Below are 13,569 nucleotides of genomic sequence, written 5' to 3'. Positions count from 1 at the left end.
AAAGAATAGGCTGCATGGGTGGAGAGTGGGAGGCAGAGCAGGTACACCCAGTGACTACCCAGCTCCCCACACCCCTGCCCCGTGCCAGGTACCTGATATTCTTTGGCCACTGTAAGAAAGGACCAGCCTTTCCCTTTCCCTTGGGTTCTTGCCACTCTGGAGGAAGTCGAGGAATGAGCTTTTCCTAAGACATAATCAGAATTCAGTGTCTGGGCTTGGAAAACACCCCTTTGGGTGACTTAGGATCTTCTGTCTGAGAGGCATCCACACCTTCTTCCCCTCTTGATATTTAAGAGTTAATATGACAATGTGAACCAAAGGTGGAGACAAGGAGACCTCACTTTGGACTTGAACTCAAAGTGGGCTGAGATTTTCTTTCCCTTCACACTGACTTTCTGTTCCATCTGACCTTTGGCTGATGGAGAAATGGAGTGCTCTCCTGCTGAAGATCTGCCCAGTCATGGCCTGGCCTCCTCTGTATAGCTGTAGGCCTCCCCAACCCAGTCACTCTACTCTGCCACTCCATGGGAGGTCCGGTGACCTCAGTATCCTTCTCCCATGCACAGAAGGGAAGACTCAAATTGGAGCTGGGACTGACCAGAGATAGACAAATCTGACTTTCAGTTTTCTGGGTCAGGAAACATCCCTGTGTGGGGTGGTAATCCTGGGCCACACACTTCGATTTTTTCCACTCATTATGACACCCCTGCTTCCCACAGCCCTAGCCCACCAACATGAAACTACTTTGGAGATTGACATCTTCAAGATGATCATCTTATCATCAGTCTCAGGGACCAAAAAGGGGATTGTTCTTCCCCATTGATTTTGAGTACATGCTACCCTCCCAGTCTCAAACCCAAGATAAAATAAACCTTCCCCTTCTGACAAAACCTGGGCCCTCACAGTTCATCCTTACTTCAGCAGGAAGGTGCAACAAGCTTTGTTTCCTTTTGGGGAGTAAATGAAGACAACATTTGCACCTTGGGACTGACTGTGAGGTAGGACAGAAGAGGCTGGATACCTGAGGAATTTTCAGGAAGCAGTTTTATTGGCAGCAGCTGGCCGGTCCAAAGTTTGTGGCTCATGCCTAAAACATTCTCCAGAGATTTTGGGAATTCTTTGAACTTTATATCCAGTGTGGGGGGACGGGGGACTTGGAGGTTCATGTGACAACTGCTTTTCATTCCATCCTCTAGACCAGACACAGTTTCACAAGCTTTTATCAAGAAAGCAGATAGTATCTTTTTGTACAAGCTTGCAGACTCTATTCTATCACACCTTCTGTATGCAAACCTGGCATTTATAAGAAAGAGGAAATCTCAAACCACAATTCCCTCTGCTGACATCCTCCCTGCTAATATTGTTTGTAAAAATCTTTTTTTTCCCTTTTTTAAAATTTTTATTTTTACAGACTGCATTTTGATTCATTGTACACAAATGGGCTACAACTTTTCATTTCTATGGTTGTGCACAACGTAGATGCACACCATTCATGTAATCATACATGTACATAGGGTAATACTGTCTGTCTCAGTCTATCTTTCCTTCCTCCACCCCCTCCCACCCATTTCCCTCTACACAATCCAAAGTTCCTCCATTCTTCTCTTGCCCCCCTGTGACTCCCCACCTTGTTATGTATCATCATCCACTTCTCAGAGAAAACATTTGGCCTTTGGTTTTGGGGGGCTTGGCTTATTTCACTTAGCATGATACTCTCCAACTCCATCCATTTACCTGCAAATGCCATAATTTTATTCTTCTTTATGACTGAGTACTATTCCTTTGTGTACATATACCACAGTTTCTTTACCCATTCATCAATTGAAGGGCATCTCAGTTGGTTCCACAATCTGGCAATTGTGAATTGAGCAGCTATGATCATTGATGTGGCTGCATCACTGTAGTATGTAAGTCCTTTGGGTATAAACCGAGGAGTGGAGTGGGATAGCTGGGTCAAAAGGTGAGTCCATTCCAAGTTTTCTGAGGAATCTCCATGTTGCTTTCCAGAGTGGCTGCACCAATTTGCAACTCCACCAGCAATGTATGAATGTGCCCTTCTCCCCACATCCACACCAACACTTATTATTGCTTGTATTCTTGATAATAGCCATTCTAATTGGAGTTAGAGGAAATCTTAAGGTGGTTTTAATTTGCATTTCTCTAATTTCTAGAGATGATGAGCACTTTTTAATATATTTGTTGATCACCTATATATCTTATTCTGTGAAGTGTCTACCCAGTTCCTTAGTCCATTTATTGATTGGGTTTTTGTATTTTTGATGTAAAGTTTTTTAAGTTCTTTATAAATTTTGGATTTTAGTGCTCTGTCTGAAGTGTGTGTGGAAAAGATTTTCTCCCACTCTGTAGGCTCTTTTTTCACGTTCTTGATTGTTTCCTTTGCCGAGAAAAAACTTTTTAGTTTGAATCCATCCCATTTATTGATTCTTACTTTTATTTCTTGTCTCTGGGAGTCTTATTAAGGAAGTCTGGTCCTAAGTCAATGTGATGGAGATTCAGGTCTACTTTTTCTTCTATTTGGTAAAGGGTCTCAGGTCTAATTTGTAGATCCTTGATCCATTGTGAGTTGAGCTTTGTATAGGGTGAGAGATAGGAGTTTAATTTCATTTTACTACATATGGATTTCCAGTTTTGCCAGCACCATTTGTTGAAGAGGTTATCTTTTCCCCACTGTATGTTTTTGTCTCCTTTGTCTAGTATGAGATAATTGTATTTATGTGGGTTTGTCTCTGTGTCCTTTGTTCTGTGCCATTGGTCTACCTGTCTATTTTTGTGCCAATACCATGCTGTTTTTTTTTTTTTTTTTTTTTTACTATTGCTCTATAGTAGAGTTTAAGGTCTGGTATTGTGATATCTCCTGCATCACTCTTCCTGCCCAGGATTTCTTTGGCTATTCTGAGTATTTTGTTCTTCCAGATGAATATCATGATTGCTTTCTCTATTTCTTTGAGTAATGTCATTGGGATTTTAATTGGAATTGCACTAAATCTGTATAGCGGGAGTTGCGGAGTGAGCTGGTGGGTAAGCCAGGCCGCATACATGGTGGCCTACATGGTGGAGGTAGGTGGCGGACAGCTATCCTACCCAGCCAGCAGGCCAAGGACAGACATCATAACTGAGCAACCCCGCCTGACTCCTGCACCTAGGTTGGTGCCATCACGGGTTGGTTGCAGTTGCGGAGTGAGCTAGAGGGCAAGTCAGGCCACTTGCATTGCAGAGGTAACAGGCAGATACCCAACCCACCTGCCTTGCTGAGCTGGGCAATGGGTAGCCAACACACCCAACCACCAGGCCAAAGACAGACGCCATCACTGAATAACCCCACCCAACAACTACGCCAAGGTTTGTCGCCATCACAGAGTTAGCCAGAGGCTTGTTTATAGGCTGGTGCAGGCATTTTGAATTACTCCTGAGGGCATGGTCATCATCATTGGAAGGGCAACTCCCTTCCTGAGACACCTACAGGAGGCTAGAGGACCTTTCACAAGACCCAGGAGCCAAGAAGAGGAGGTATTGAGAGACTCGGGATCAACTCAGAGCCACCAGGGAATATACCCCACCTGAAGGCCACCACCCGTAGAAGGCCAGCTTCCTAGTGGAGCACCACATTATCAAGTTCCTCCAAGACTTCAGGCTACTGAAAGCTAAGAGGTGAGTTATTGGAAATCTACAGAGACAATATTAGTCAGTAGAGGAAATCTCCAATATTTCACTATTAGAGGGATAGATACCTGAATAATATGAGAAAACAAGGGGAGAAAATGTCCCAAACAAACGTAGATGGTATAGCAATAAAATCCAATGACAGCATGGCTGAAGAAATGTCAGAAAGGGAGTTCAGAATGTACATAATCAAAACGATCAGGGAAGCAAATGAGATGAAAGAGCAAATGCAGGCATTGAAGGATGAGATGAAGGGGCAAATGCAGGCATTGAATGATCACACCAATCAACAGTTGAAAGAGCAAATACAGGAAGAAAAAGCTCATTTCAATAAAGGGTGAGAGATATTGAAAAAAAACCAAACAGAAATCCTTGAAATGAAGGAAACAATAAACCAAATTAAAAACTCCATAGAAAGCATAACCAATAGGATAGAACACCTGGAAGACAGAACTTCAGATATCAAAGACAAAATATTTAATCTTGAAAACAAAGTTGACCAAACAGAGAAGACGGTAAGAAATCATGAACAGAATCTCCAAGAACTATGGGATATCATGAAAAGGTCAAATGTAAGAATTATCGGGATTGAGGAAGGCTTAGAGAAACAAATCAAAGGAATGAACAACCTATTCAATGAAATAATATCAGAAAATTTCCCAAATCTGAAGAATGAAATGGAAAATCAAGTTCAAGAGGCTTATAGGACTCCAAATACACAAAATTACAATAGACCCACACCAAGACACATTATAATAAAAATACCTAATACACAAAATAAAGACAGAATTTTAAAGGCTGTGAGAGAAAAGAACCAAATTACATTCAGGGGGAAACCAATATGGATATCAGCAGATTTTTCAATCCAGACCCTAAAAGCTAGAAGGGCCTGGAACAACATTTTCAAGCTCTGAAAGAAAATGGATGCCAACTAAGAATCTTATACCCAGCAAAACTTACCTTCAAATTTGACGATGAAATAAAATCCTTCCATGATAAACAAAAGCTAAAAGAATTTACAAAAAGAAAGCTGGCATTACAGAACATTCTCAGCAAAATATTACACGAGGAAGAGATGAAAAACAACGATGTAAATCAGCAAAGGGAGGAACTATCCTAAAGGAACAACCAAATAAAGGAGAAATCAAGTCGCATCCAAAAAAAAAAAAAAAAAAAAGAGTCAAATGACCAGGAATACAAATCATATCTCAATCATAACCCTGAATGTTAATAGCCTGAACTCATCAATCAAAAGACATAGACTGGCAGATTGGATTAAAAAGAAAGATCCAACAATTTGCTGCCTGCAAGAGACTCATCTCATAGAAAGAGATACCCACAGACTAAAGGTAAAAGGATGGGGAGAAACATACCATGCACATGGACACAGCAAAAAAGCCAGAGTATCCATTCTCATATCAGATAATGTGGACTTCAAGCCAAAGTTAGTCAGAAGGGATAAAGAAGGACATTTCGTACTGCTTAAGGGAAGCATAAATCAGCAAGACATAACAATCATAAATATCTATGCCCCAAACAGTGCCTCATCCATATATGTCAAACAAATCCTTCTCAATGCCAGAAATCAAATAGACCACAACCCAATAATACTAGGTGATTTTAACACACCTCTCTCACCACTGGACAGATCCTCCAAACAAAAATTGAACAAAGAAACCATAGATCTCAATAACACAATCAATAATTTAGACTTAATGTACATTTATAGAATATACCATCCAACCAAGAGTGAATACACTTTCTTCTCAGCAGCACATGGATCCTTCTCTAAAATAGACCATATATTATGCCACAAAGCTACTGTTAGCAAATACAAGAAGATAGAGATAATACCTTGTATTCTATCAGATCATAATGGATTGAAATTAGAAATAAATGACAGAGTAAAAAACAGAAACTACTCCAACACCTGGAGATTCAACAATATGCTATTGTATGATGAATGGATAACAGAAGATATCAAGAAGGAAATTAAAAAATTCTTAGAGGTAAATGAGAACAAAGAAACATCATATCAAAATCTCTGGGACACTGTGAAAGCAGTTCTTAGAGGAAAATTTATTTCATGGAGCACATTCAATAAAAGAAGAAAAAATCAACAAATAAACAACCTAACACTACAGCTCAAAGCCCTAGAAAAAGAACAGAGCAACACCAAAAGTTGTAGCTGACAGGAAATAGTTAAAATCAGAGCTGAAATCAATGAAATTGAAGCAAAAGAAACAATTGAAAAAATTGACAAAATAAATAGTTGGTTCTTTGAAAAAATAAACAAAATTGATAAACCCTTAGCCACACTCACAAAAAGAAGAAGAGAGAAAAACCCAAATTACTATAATTCGGAATGAACAAGGAAATGTCACAACAGACATGATTGAAATACAAAACATAATTAGAAGCTATTTTGAAAATCTATACTCCAACAAAATAGAAAATCTCGAAGACATCAACAGGTTTCTAGAGACATATAATTCAACCAAACTGAATCAGGAGGACATACACAATTTAAATAGATCAATTTCAAGTAATGAAATAGAAGAGATCATCAAAAGCCTACTAATGAAGAAAAGTCCAGGACCAGATGGGTTCTCAGCCGAGTTCTACAAAACCTTTAAAGAAGAGCTCATTCCAATACTTCTCAAAGTATTTATGAAATAGAAGAGGAGGGAACCCTCCCAAACTCATTCTATGAAGTCAATATCACCCTGATACCTAAACCAGACAGAGACACATCCAGGAAAGAAAATTTCAGACCAATATCCTTAATGAACATTGATGCAAAAATTCTCAACAAAATCTTAGCAAATAGCATACAAAAATATATTAAAAAGATAGTGCACACAATCAAGTGGGTTTTATCCCAGGGATGCAAGGTTGGTTCAACATCTGAAAATTAATAAATGTAATTTACCATATCAATAGACTTAAAGTAAAAAATCACATGATTATTTTGATAGATGCAGAAAAAGCATTTGATAAAATACAGCATCCCTTCATGCTCAAAACACTGGAAAAAATTAGGGATAGCAGGAACATTCCTTAATATTGTAAAGGCCATCTACACTAAGCCCATGGCCAATATCATTCTAAATGGTGAAAAACTGAAAGCATTCCCCCTAAAAACTGAAACAAGGCAGGGATGCCCTCTTTCATCACTTCTATTCAACATTGTCCTTGAAATTCTAGGCAGAGCAACTAGACAGACCAAAGAAACTAAAGGGATACAAATAGGAAAAGAAGAACTCACTATCCCTATTTGCTGATGACATGATTATATATTTAGAGGAACCAGGAAATTCCACCAGAAAACTTTTAGAACTCATAAGTGAATTCAGTAAAGTAGCAGGATATAAGATTAATGCTCATAAATCCAATGCATTTTTATACATAAGTAATGAATCTTCAGAAAGAGAAGTTAGGAAAACTATCCCATTAGCTTCGAAAAAAATAAAATACTTGGGAATCAATCTAACAAAAGAGGCGAAAGACCTCTACAATGAAAACTACAGAACACTAAAGAAAAAAATTAAAGAAAACCTTAGAAGATGGAAAGATCTTCCATGTTCTTGGATAGGCAGAATTAATATTGTCAAAATGGCCATACTACCAAAAGTGCTATACAGATTCAATGCAGTTCCAATTAAAATCCCAATGACGTACCTTACAGAAAAAGAGCAAGCAATTATGAAATTCATCTGGAAGAATAAGAAACCCAGAATGGCTAAAGCAATCCTTAGCAGGAAGACTGAAGCAGGGGGTATTGCAATACCAGACCTTCAACTATACTACAAAGCAATAGTAACAAAAACGGCATGGTATTGGAACCAAAATAGACAGATAGATCAATGGTACAGAATACAGAACCCGGACACAAACCCACATAAATACAATTTTCTCATACTAGACAAAGAGGCCAAAAATATGCAATGGAGAAAAGATAGCCTCTTCAACAAATGGTGCTGGGAAAACTGGAAATCCATATGCAACAGAATGAAACTAAACCCCTATCTCTCACCCTGCACAAAAATCAACTCACAATGGATCAAGGACCTTGCAAGATCAAGACCAGAGTCCCTGCATGTTATAGAAGAAAAAGAAGGTCCAAATCTTCAACTTGTTGGCTTAGGATCAGACTTCCTTAACAGGACTTCCATAGCAGAAGATATAAAAGCAAGAATCAATAACTGGGATAGATTCAAACTAAATAGCTTTCTCTCAGCAAAGGAAACTATCAGCAATGCGAAGAGAGAGCATTACAGAGTGGGAGAAAATCTTTGCCACTCATACTTCAGATAGAGCACTATTTCCAGAATATATAAAGAACTCAAAAAACTCTACACGAAGAATATAAATAACCCAATCAACAAATGGGCTCAGGATATGAACAGACACTTCACAGAAGAAGATCTACAAGCAATCAACAAACATATGAAAAAATGTTCAACATCTGTAGTAATAAAAGAAATGCAAATCTAATACCTAAGATTCCATCTCACCCCAATTAGAATGGTGATTATCAGGGGCTGGGGAGATAGCTCTATGAGTAGAGTGCTTGCCCTGCAAGCACAAGGCCCTGGGTTCGATCCCCAGCACCCAAAAAAAAAAAAAAAAAAAAAAAAAAAAGAATGGTGATTATCAAGAATACAAGCAACAATAGGTGTTGGAGAGGATGCGGGGGTAAAGGTACACTTATACATTGCTGGTGGGGCTGCAAATTAGTGCAGCCATTCTGGAAAGCAGTGTGAAGATTCCTTAGAAAACTTGGAATGGAACCACCATTTGACCCAGCTATCCCACTCCTTGGCCTATACCCAAAGGACTTAAAATCAGCATTGTACAGAGATACAGCCACATTAATGTTCATAGCTCCTCAATTCACAATAACCAGATTGTGGAACCAACCTAGATACCCCTCAATTGATGAATGGATAAAGAAACTGTGGCATATTTATACAATGGAATATTACTGAGCCATAAAGAATAATAAAATTATGGCATTTGCAGGCAAATGGATGCAGTTGGAGAATATCATGCTAAGTGAGATAAGCCAATCTCAAAAACCAAAGGACGAATGATCTCACTGATAAGTGGATGATGACGCATATAGAGGGTGGGAAGAGGGCAAGAATGGAGAAAGGAAGGACCCTATAGAGGGATAAGAGGGGTGGGAGGGGTGGGGGGGGAGAAAAAAATAACAGAATGAATCAAAAACTATTACCCTAAGTAAATGTATGATTACACAAATGGTATGCCTCTACTTCATGTACAGAGAAATAAGATGTATCCCATTTGTTTACAATAAAAATGAATTAAAAACAATCTGTATAGCGCCTTTAGACAATATTAGTTCTGCCTATCCAAGAGCATGGGAAATCTTTCCATCTTCTAAGGTTTTCTTTAATTTTTTTCTTTAGTGTTCTGTAGTTTTCATTGTAGAGGTCTTTCACCTCTTTTGTTACATTGATTCCCAAATATTTTTTTGGGGGGGAAGCTATTGTGAATGAAGTAGTTTTCTTAATTTCTCTTTCAGAGGTTTCATCTCTTATGAATAAAAATGTATTAGATTTATGTGTGTTAATTTTGTATCCTGCTATTTTGCTGAATTAATTTATTAGTTCTAGAAGTTTTCTGGTGGAGTTTTTTGGATCCTCTATAGAATCATGTCATCAGCAGATAGTGATACCTTGAGTTCTTCTTTTCCTTTTTGTATTCCTTTAATTTCTTTGGTCTAATTGCTCTGGTTAGTATTTCAAACCTGATGTTGGATAAAAGTGCTGAAAGAGGGTTTCTGTGGGGTTTTCTGTCACATCCCACATAGATGAGAAAAGGGTTAACTGATGTTCGCTATAAATCAATCAATTACCCATAAACTTATCTAATCAATAAACACACAAGAGCCAATACTCTTTTTAAATTTAAGGGAGTGTGACGGGTCTGGCCATTACCAGCTCTGACCTCTAACAACATGGGGTAACCCAACTCTCTTTTATTTATAACACACAGGTAAAGGGGGCAAGATCAGGAGCTTCTTCTGTGATGAACAGGATGGGGTGGAGTTAGGGGAGTCATTCTCTTAGGGGGACTATTTCAGAAGGAGACAGGGAAGCGCTTCCATGCAGCTCCACATGCTTCCTGGAAGTTCCTAGAAACCAGACATCTGAGTCCCGTGGTTCAACCTAGTCTGATTCTGCTAAATAAGGATGGCTTCCCACAGGCATTCCTGTCCTATTTCAGTTTTTAGAGGGAATGCTTTCAGTTTTTCTCCATTAAGAACAATGTTGGTCGTGGGCTTAGCATAAATAGCCTTTACACTATTGAGGTATGTTCCTACTATCCCTATTTTTTCTAGTGTTTTGAGCATGAGGGGGTATTGTATTTTGTCAAATGCTTTCTCTGCATCTATTGAAATAATCATGTGATTCTTAACCTTAAGTCTATGTGATTAATTAAATTTATTGATTTCCAGATGTTGACCCAACCTTGCATCCTTGGGATGAACCCCACTTGATCATGGTGCACTATCTTCTTAATATGTTTTTGTATGCGATTTGCCAGAATTTTGTTAAGGATTTTTGTGCCTATATTGGTCAGAGATATTGGTCTAAAGTTTTCTTTCCTTGATGTGTCTTTGTCTGGTTTTGGTATCAGAGTGATACTAGCTTCATAGCATGAGTTTGGAAGTGTTCCCTTCTTTTCTATTTCATGGAGTACTTTGAGGAATATTGGTATAAGTTCTTCTTTGAAGGTCTCGTAGAACTCAGCTGACAATCCATCTGGTTCTGGACTTTTCTTGGTTGGTAGGCTTTTGATGGCTTCTTCTATTTCATTGCTTGAAACTGATCTGTTTAAATTGTGTATGTCCTCCTGATTCAGTTTAGGAGGATCATGTCTCCAGAAACCTGTTGATGTCTTCCAGATTTTCTATTTTGTTGGAGTATAGATTTTCAAAGTAGCTTCTAATTATGTTATGTATTTAAATGGTGTCTGTTGTGATATTTCCTTTTTCATCACAAATTTTATTAATTTGAGTTTTCTCTCTCCTTCTCTTTGTTAGTGTGGCTAAGGGTTTATCTATTTTGCTTACTTTTTCAAAGAACCAACTTTTTGTTTTGTCAAATTTTTTTTTTACTTATGTAAGGTTTAATAATCATTTTACATATACTGTGTGATATAAGTAGTTCCATTTTTTTTATTGTAAACAAATGGGATACATGTTGTTTCTCTGTCTCTACATGGCGTAAAGGCATACCATTTGTGTAATCATAAATTTACATAGGGTAATGTTGTTTGATTCATTCTGCCATTTTTTCCCTTCCCCCCACCCCTCCCACCCCTCCCCTCCATCTATACAGTCCTTCCTTCCTCCATTCCTGCCCCCCTCCCTAAACCCAACTCCAACCCCAACACTAACCCTTCCCACCCCCCATTATGTGTCATCATTCACTTATTAGTGATATCATTCGTCCTTTGGTTTTTTGAGATTGGCTTATCTCACTTAGCATGATATTCTCCAGTTTCATCCATTTGCCTGCAAATGCCATAATTTTATCATTCTTTATGGCTGAGTAATATTCCATTGTATAAATATGCCACATTTTCTTTATCCATTCATCAATTGAAGGACATCTAGGTTGGTTCCACAATCTGGCTATTGTGAACTGAGCAGCTATGAACATTGATGTGGCTGTATCTCTGTAATATGCTGATTTTAAGTCCTTTGGGTATAGGCCAAGGAGTGGGATAGCTGGGACAAATGGTGGTTCCATTCCAAGTTTTCTAAGGAATCTCCACACTGCTTTCCAGAGTGGCTGCACTAATTTGCAGCCCCACCAGCAGTGTAAGAGTGTACCTTTCTCCCCACATCCTCGCCAACACCTGTTGTTGCTTGTATTCTTGATAATCGCCATTCTAATTGGGGTGAGATGGAATCTTAGGGTGGTTTTGATTTGCATTTCTCTTATTACTAGAGATGTTGAACATTTTTCCATATGTTTGTTGATTGCTTGCATATCTTCTTCTGTGAAGTGTCTATTCATTTCTTTAGCCCATTTGTCAATTGGATTATTTACATTCTTGGTGTAGAGTTTTTTGAGTTCTTTATAGCTTCTGGAGATTAGCGCTCTATCTGAAGTATGATTGGCAAAGATTTTCTCCCACTCTGTAGGCTCTTTCTTCGCATTGCTGATAGTTTCCTTTGCTGAGAGAAAGCTTTTTAGTTTGAATCTATCCCAGTTATTAATTCTTGCTTTTATTTCTTGTGCTATGGGAGTCCTGTTGAGGAAGTCTGGTCCTAAGCCGACATGTTGAAGCTCTGGACCTACTTTTTTTTCTATAAGATGCAAGGTCTCTGGTCTGATTCCGAGATCCTTAATCCATTTTGAGTTTAGTTTCGTGCATGGTGAGAGATATGGGTTTAGTTTCATTCTGTTGCATATGGATTTCCAATTCTCCCAGCACCATTTGTTGAAGAGGCTATCTTTTCTCCATTGCATATTTTTGGCCTCTTTGTCTAGTATGACAAAATTGTATTTATTTGGGTATGTGTCCGTGTCCTCTATTCTGTACCATTGATCCACCTTTCTATTTTGGTACCAATACCATGCCGTTTTTGTTACTGTTGCTTTGTAGTAGAGTTGAAGATCTGGTATTGCGATACCCCCTGCTTCACTCTTTCTGCCAAGGATTGCTTTAGCTATTCTGGGTTTTTTATTCTTCCAGATGAATTTCATAATTGCTTGCTCTATTTCTGTAAGGTACATCATTGGGATTTTAATTGGAATTGCATTGAATCTGTATAGCACTTTGGTAGTATGGCCATTTTGACAATATTAATTCTTCCTATCCAAGAACATGGGAGATCTTTCCATCTTCTAAGGTTTTCTTTAATTTCTTTCTTTAGTGTTCTGTAGTTCTCATTGTAGAGGTCTTTCACCTCTTTTGTGAGATTGATTCCCAAATACTTTATTTTTTTCGAAGCTATTGTGAATGGGGTAGTTTTCCTAATTTCTCTTTCTGAAGATTCATCGCTTATGTATAAAAATGCCTTAGATTTATGTGCATTGATCTTATATCCCGCTACTTTACTGAATTCACTTATGAGATCTAAAAGTTTTCTGGTGGAATTTCCTGGTTCCTCTAAGTATACCATCATATCATCAGCAAATAGGGATAGTTTGAGTTCTTCTTTTCCTATTCGTATCCCCTTAATTTCTTTGGTCTGTCTAATTGCTCTGGCTAGAGTTTCAAGGACGATATTGAATAGAAGTGGTGAAAGAGGACATCCCTGCCTTGTTTAAGTTTTTAGGGGGAATGCTTTCAGTTTTTCACCATTTAGAATGATATTAGCCATGGGTTTAGTGTAGATGGCCTTTACAATGTTAAGGAATATTCCCACTATCCCTATTTTTTCTAGTGTTTTGAGCATGAAGGGGTGCTGTATTTTATCAAATGCTTTTTCTGCATCTATCGAAATAATCATGTGATTCTTGACTTTAAGTCTATTGATATGGTGAATGACATTTATTGATTTCCTGATGTTGAACCAACCTTGCATCCCTAGGATGAAACCCACCTGATCATGGTGCACTATCTTTTTAATATGTTTTTGTATGCGATTTGCTAAAATTTTGTTGAGAATTTTTGCGTCGATGTTCATTAAGGATATTGGTCTGAAATTTTCTTTCCTTGATGTGTCTGTCTGGTTTAGGAATCAGGGTAATATTGGCTTCATAGAATGAGTTTGGGAGAGTTCCCTCCTCTTCTATTTTCTGGAATACTTTGAGAAGTATTGGAATGAGCTCTTCTTTAAAAGTTTTGTAGAACTCGGCTGAGAACCCATCTGGTCCTGGACTTTTCTTTGTTGGAAGG

This window comes from Sciurus carolinensis, chromosome 10, assembly GCF_902686445.1.
Source record: "Sciurus carolinensis chromosome 10, mSciCar1.2, whole genome shotgun sequence".
NCBI classification, from domain to species: Eukaryota; Metazoa; Chordata; class Mammalia; order Rodentia; family Sciuridae; genus Sciurus; species Sciurus carolinensis.
The sequence above is the reverse complement of the archived record's forward strand: the minus strand, read 5'-3'. Positions refer to the sequence as shown.